Genomic DNA, 8,156 nt, shown 5'->3' on the forward strand with positions numbered 1-8,156 from the left:
CTCGTCCACACTATATTGCTTTTATGGTGAAAAAGCAATATGAGGTTCCAAATACAGAACAAATGTATGCAAGCCAGACCCTGTCATAGCATAGTAAAAAAGAAAAGCTTGTCTGCACTTTGGAAATTTCAACAACAGAGAACTTGTTCGGTTTTTATTTTATTCATATTAAACTTGTGAATGCTCAAATTAACCTAGATCTACAAGTTAAAGTTAACAACAGTGGAAAAGATAAGTTTTCAGATAATAAAAGCCTTAAAATAGTCTATGTCGAACTGCTTAATCAAAATCCAACAAGACAACATTTGGAAATACACTTCCTTCTCTAAGTGCCAGCCAGCATAAGAAAGATCCCAAATAAAAATTTAGCATAGTAAAAAATTCAACAACTTCACATAAAGTGTAAGGATGAGGTTCCGAACAAAGGAACATGGGTGCAAAGCACAACTGAACGCAAGACAAACAAAATCAGAGTTGCATGGATAAGGCATGTATTTGATTTGAGTTACATTACATATGTAAATTAAATTTGATAGCGAAAAAATGTAAATACTACCCGACTATAGCAACTGGAAATGAAAAATCTGAGTTTTAAGTATAGATATATAAAACAAGTAGAGGAAGGAAAAAGTGGGGCAGACCCACGGTGGATGTAAAGGTTAACCGTTGTTCAAAAGATGGATACTAATCCTTAATAGCATCTCATCATCTTCAGTTGTATCAGGTTATCAGCAACATTCACAATCAATCTTTTAGCAAGCTACATTTGCTTATCAGAATCCAAAACTACCAAAGCTGAATGGTAAATAAGTCTAAGCATAAATATTTCCCGTTTCAATAACTGTAGAATAGCAATTGATGGGAGTCATAATAAACATTATGTGAATTGTCTTTTTCCAAAAAAATTAAAAATTAAAGTAATATTTGTTTTAATTACATAATTAAGATTTAAATGTATCAATATGATGCAAGTAAAATGCACCAAGTAACTTCCTACCTAGTCAACCACTGAATGAAGAATTAATTTTCAGATACTAGTTAAGATTGTTAAGTATGCTCAAAATCCATTTGCTTTAACTCAAAGATGCATTCTCTGTAAATCAGTTCGATTCACCTTAAACTTGACTAACACTTGATATATGCATATGTTATGATATATATGCATTGTAACAAATATATACACGTATCTATGGGAAATTTAAATCCTAGATTCATGTTGCGGCACACTAGCTCAAACATGATTTCATGTCACCCCCACACTTAAGATCCAATTGCTGAAATAAGACAATCAAATCTACCTCATTTAATCCAAATCATGTCAGACTAATAAGTTGTTTGTTAGAAAAGGTTAAAGTTAACTAAAAAAATGTGTATTGACTACGAAGGCAAAATGAACTAGCCCTATTTCTTCTTACCTTGACCAAAAAAATGATACTCCAATTGCTTCTACTCAATCACCATTCGCCATTGAACTTGAAGAAAATAGAAATATACATTCTAAAAGGTAATAAAATCATACATAAGACAAGACATCTAATTGCAACAATCAATTACCCTCATTCACTTGCTCACCTGCAACAAACTAGAAATAATAAATAGCAAAGCTTAAGAACATGGAGTGGCGATATTTTTGCTTTACTCCTATATATAAACAAGTTTTTTTTTTTTTTTAAACCGTGCAAAAGCAATGCATTTAGTAAAAAAAAAATGAAAGGAACAAACCTAAATACAAAATAAAGTGGTAACATCTCATCAATCAAGGGGAACGGAATGCTACCAAAGGAAAAACTATCAAAGATAAAGCTACCATCCAAAGCTAAAGTAGCACAAAAATCAGCTACTTTAATACAATCCCTATTAACATGATGATAAATGACCTTATTAAAGTCATTAAGGAAGTGAAGCTCTTTTGCTGGCCAATTAACCAAGTGCCAATCAACTTTCTTCAAAGAATCTTGTAAGAATGTAATCACATTAGTATTATCACTTTCAATGATAATACCTTTACTTTCAAGCATCCAACTTTGCATAAAATCTCTAATATCCACATTCACCTCCATCTCAAGCTGGGCAATGTCCCAATGAATCTTATTCTTTCCAAAGGCAAGAAGAAGTCTACCTATATGATCTCTGAAAATACCACCAATACCACCTCTACTTGAGCTCAATAAAGATGCATCCATATTGATCTTGATCCAATCTAGTGGTGGAGGGTGCCAAGTACTATAGAAATCCCTTGGGAGATTAGCACCCCAGTTAACTAGATATGGATAAGACTTCAAAACGGCTAGAGAAAGCACAGTTGCAGCCACTGAAGAACATGGCATAGCTACCTTGCCATGCTTAACTAAGTTCCAATTTTTCCAGTTCAAAAACACAGCAACACAATATAGCCAGAACTCCTTCTTAGCTCTTCTAAACAACACTCCAAAGATTGGAATATAGGAATAGAAAACCCCAATTCTCAAATTTTACTAACAACTTCTTGAAGATACTTACAGTTAACAATAATGTGATCATAGTTTTCCACCTCCTGGCATCCTCTAGCACAAAGATCCTAAACTGCAAGTCTTCGGAGTTTAAGAAATGGTTTGTGGGAATAGCAATTTTACTAAGTCGCCACCAAAAAATTTCAACATTATAGTTATGCTTTAAAATCTTAAGCCAACTGTAAAAACCATCATCATCACTAACACCTCTCCGTTTCATGACTTTGTCATAAGCCAATGAAGAAATGGATTTACCTGAAAACTTACAGATAGTCTCCAGCTGATCCTATCATTGGCCATCAAATTGCACATTCCTAATAAGGCTGTCATGATCGTCATGAAAAAAATTGAGTAACTTTCCTTCATCCCACTCCCTTGTATCAGAAATAAAATGTTGAACTTTTAAATTTTCCAAAGCACCACAGTCAACAAAGGTTGGTCAATCATTGAGACATCTATTCAACAACCAAATACCACTTTGAATCTGAATTTTATCTCCTCTTCCCACTCTCCATCTAACAATGGGTTTCAAATGTTTACCTCCATCCTTTAAATTTTTCCAAACACTAGAAGAGCATTTCAAGCAATTGTCATTCAACACATTGTTACCAAACTTAGCCTTAATTGTTCGGTGAAGTAAGGATTTTGGTTTTTGGATATAGTTCTAGGCTAGTCTTGCCCGTAGAGTACCAGTTTTGGTTGTGATAGATTGAACATCCAAACCACCAGCATTCCTAGGATTACCGATTTCATCCCAAGAAACATAATGCAACCCCTACTTCCCATCTTGTTTATGCCAAATAAACCTCCTACATAATTTCTCCACCTCATGAATCACCCTCTTAGGAACTAGAGAATGAGTAATAGTAAAGTTTGGCAATTAAAGCAAAGAGGTTTTGATAAGTGTAATTTTTCCTCCCAAAGAGAGAGATTTCTTCCCCCAAACATTAAGTCTATCTGTGAAATGGCTTAACATATCCTGAAAATCAGCAACACCCAACCACTGCAAGGATATCTTAATTCCCAAGTAATGCAACTCCTTAACCACCTTAAAACCAAGATTCTAGCCACCTTTTTCTTACAAGACCTCTTAACAATCTTACCAAAGATGATCTAGGACTTGTTAACATTTACCTTTTGACCCATCCAATTACAAAAATCCTCCACAATTCCTTTTAACAAACGTGCCATGGAAGTAGTAGCCTGAGAGAAAAGCAACACATCATCTGCATATAGAAGATGCAAGATCCTTGGATCTCGAAGAGAAACTTGAATACCCAATACATAAATTGAACTAGATAAAAATTTAGAGAACATAATGAATAAGTATGTTGAGAGAGGGCAGCCTTGCCTTAATCCACAATGAGCATCAATCCACTTCATGTACTTTCCATTCAGGATAATAGAAAACCTTGCGTTTACCACACATTCCATTAGTAACTTAGAAAAGGCAGAGGGGAAGCCATACCTATGGAGAATTTGATTCAAGTTTTGCCATCCCATACTGTCATTAGCCTGCTCCATGTCAAGTTTCACAGCCATCAAGCCTTATTTATTTTTAGAGACTTTAAATTTGTTGAAGATCTCCTACACTAACTAGCAATGCTCAGACATTGATCTCCAAGGAATGAAAGCTACATGCTCCTCAGAAATCATCCTGGGAAAACTTATCTTCAACCTGTTAACAAACATAGTGGCTACAATCTTATAGGTACTTTGATATAGACTGATAGGTCTGTAACTAGCTGATACAATTGGATTCTTAATTTTAGGAATTAAGAGAATAAGCATATCTTTCCATTCCTTAAGCATTACTCCAAAATTTAGAAATTACTTGATTGAACTCCAAGTAGTCTCACATATTAAGATCATATAGCATTTGAAAAAGGAAGATGTCACACCATCAAGTCCAAGAGACTTGTTATTCCCTTGCTGAAAAATAGAGATTATGAACTCCTCCATGGTAAAATTTGCATCTAAAGCAGCAGCATTGAAGGCACTCATCCCTATTTTTCTGCTGGATAAGGCCAACCAGTGAAGTCACAAGTTCTATACTTCCATTTATTCTCAAAAAAATATAAAAAGACTTGCTCAATTTGATCCTCTTCCTCCACCAGAATGTTATTAGCATCTTTAACTTGCCTTATCCACTTTGCATTCCTACGGGCTAATGCATAGTTATGGAAAAACTTTAAATTAGTGTCGCCTTCCTCATGCCATCTAGTTTTAGCTTTTTGATTCCACCAAATAGAAAGTCTTCTAAGAGTTACATTAAGCTCATGAACCTTTTTTCTAAGATTGAGCAAGTCATCACAAGAAAAGCCAGAACCCGAAGCCTCCTTGATTTGCAATTCCAGGATCTCTCTCTTTAAATCCTCCTTCAGCTTACACAGATCTCAGCATTTTTTTTTATTCCAAAAAAATAAAGCTCTCAACGTCATCCTGAGCTTTCAATGAAGCACCTCCAGCTCTTCACCAAAGTCAGCTTTCTTCAAGGAATTATGGACAATGCTCCAACCCCCCACCCCACAATGGCCAGACCCAAATCCTTCATACAATTCTCAAGTAAATTCCACAAACTCTTTCTCTCATTATGACACCTACTACCATACACTGTAGCCACCTTCCAAACACCCAAAGAAGGTGTACAAAGAGAACCAACCACCAGCTGAGAAGAGCTCATCTCTACATCAAAAGACACCATCTTCATATTCCACAAGACCAAAATGCCTCCAGCTGTACCCATGGCTGGGAAATGGAAATAGTCCCAATCCTTCCCAATAAGGAAATCAACCTCAGTTCTATCAATACTAGATAATTTGGTTTCCATCAACCTAACAAAGAAAACACCATGATCTCTTACTATCTCCTTGAGATACAAGGAAGCCTCTTATTTCGTGGCCCCCTGCAATTCCAGAAAACTAATGAATTCATCTACCAACCATTGGCGAGCCATCCCCACCTGGCATACTTCATTTCCCCTCCTTTCACTTTTTTCTATGATCAGGCTCTAAGGGCCCCAACGATTTTAGTTCCTTAGCCAGCTTTATCTTAATCTAACTGTTATTCTATGAAACAGCAGCTTTAACTCTCTCAGGTAAATCAACAGCAACCGCCATCTCCTTCTATTGATCCACACTAGGATGATCCCTCACTTCCCCTTCTTCAATCTCTTCAAAGAGAGCATCGAATTTATTAGAAACTAATACCCCCATTGCAATATCCTCATCACATTCACCTTTACTAATAGTATTACTTATATCCAAAATAGTCTGATCAATCTGTGTTATTTTAGGTTCCACCTCCGCCTTTTTGTGTTGAATCAGATTATGCCCAGTATCAGAATGATGAACACGAGCCTGAGCATCAAGTCCAGCTGTATTTCTACCAGGTCTACCAACTGCCGCCACTTTACCATTCCTAAATCTTCTATTTTTAAACTGCACATGGATCCACGGGCCATACTCACTTTCAGCACCTTTAGTACCAACCAACCCTCCCACATCTTTCTCATCATCAAATTTCCTTGCTGGCTGATCACACGGACCCTTCATCTCACCGTCACGAAAAACCTTACTATCATGACCAACCTTACCACACTGATAACAGATCAAGTCAATCTTCTCATACTCTATCTTTTGGAAGAAACGACTAGCAATTCCATCAACCCAAACACTATTTGCGAGTCTATTTTCCAAATTCTGTCTCACAAAAACCCGAGCAAATTCACGTTTCCCCATTTAAAAGAGTTACCATCCAACAACATAGGAGCACCTATTCTAGAAGAAATCCTAGTGATGTTCTCCTCATCCCAGCAATACAACGGCAAGTAGGGGAAACTAATCCTAATCGGTGAAGTAATTCTCTTGAAGGAATTAGGATTGAAAAAAGGAGACCATTTATCCATCCCAACAATGTGGCCTCCCACAAACTAAGGGACACCATTCAGAACTTCCTCCATCGCTTTCGCAGACTTGAATGAGCATAAAATCTAATTTAAACCTATGGATGTCATATGAAAACTGCCAAAATTATTTCACTGCTTTCTCAATTTTAGGCTGCATAATGGAAAAGAAACTTTGTCTCCTAAAACCTTAACAACCAGAGAATGTCTCAGAATTTCCAAATTTAAAATGTCCTTCTCAGCATTTATCTTAACCGCCATTCCATCATCAGACATTTATGTTATCACCTTATCAACAGCAATCTTGATATGTTGCATTTTTTTCTAGGATTCATTCAAATTATCCTTCATATTGTTCAAAGTAGAATCTCTCTAAATAGCAGAGTTCTGGTTCTTATTTAAAACCAAATTCTTCAGAGGAATATTAACAACCACTTCCCTGTCGGAAGCATCGCTTTCAGAAACTAAAACACGGCCACCTAAATCTTCATGATCCAAAACAAACTTATTAACTTTCAAGATCGCTCCAGTAGATGAAGATGAATATGGAATGTTATCTAAGATAATCTTTGCATTTTGAGGATCATTAACATCACCAGAATCCCGATAAGCCAAAACCCTCTTTCCATTACCTTCAATCAAATCTTGGTGAACTAGAGGTTTCGCACCCTCCCTGATTACAATGCCACTGCTACCCTTGACAATACCACGATTGGCACCTGATGGATGAACATTTTCTATGATCCAAATGGAGGAGAACTGCTGATCAACCATCCGACGATTATCCGGTGGCAAAACACCCGCCCGCGCAAAGCTTGCGAATAGAGAAATTTGAAAAAACAAGATTTTCTCTCTCTAGGAAAAAAGGGATCTTCTCTCTCTTAAATATATAAATAGGTTAAGAACATCTATGGTAGCTTAACAGATACTAGGTTGTGTTTGTGTTACACAATGACACTTGGTTACTAAAGTAAGTCATCTCCTAATTACGTTGAAAATATGAGTCACGTCCCAACCAGCAAAATAAAATAAGAAGTCTTATAATTATCAGAACATTTTAGAAAGAAGTGCTAATATTAGATACATAAGGCATTATGAAAATTTAAAGCTAAACCATAATTATGATATCGCCCCCCAAAAAAAACAACCATAAATTCATTGAATGCTGAAGCTGAGTCTATCAGTGCAAACAAACTCACCAAGTCCAATTGATGACACCACCCCAAGTGCAACCCAACAAACTGCATATATGAAATAATTATGAAATTCTTGAACATGCTGCACAAGTGCCTAATCTAATGTTGTTTAAAACAAATAAATGCATAAAGCTACCGGAAGATAAGTTAGCTTGAAATAGCCATAAAAAGTTCACTCCAAATTCAAATACCACCTTAGCATTCATGTAAGTTTTCACAAATTACATGCTTAAGTTTTTTTATTTCAACTGAACTTAATGGCAGCACAATGAGGAAAAAAATTTGTATTGACATGAATGAAACAAAAAGACAAAAATAAAAATAAAACCACTACAGTGGTAAATCCACTAAAAAAAGATGATACCTCTTGTGAGCCATCAACAGAAAGAAGGACAAGTCCAAAAACCCCTAGAAATATAGGGAATAATACAAGCCAGCCTCCTTTCCAAAATCCAGAAGCTTCGAACAGCGCCCAGCCTACACCATCCTTCTGATGTAAAATCTATGTCAAGGCAAACCCATGTGATCATGAAAACCTCATATACACCAAACTTCATGCTATTTACA

The sequence above is a fragment of the Dendrobium catenatum genome, unplaced genomic scaffold, assembly GCF_001605985.2.
Source record: "Dendrobium catenatum unplaced genomic scaffold, ASM160598v2 fragScaff_scaffold_174, whole genome shotgun sequence".
Taxonomy (NCBI): Eukaryota; Viridiplantae; Streptophyta; class Magnoliopsida; order Asparagales; family Orchidaceae; genus Dendrobium; species Dendrobium catenatum.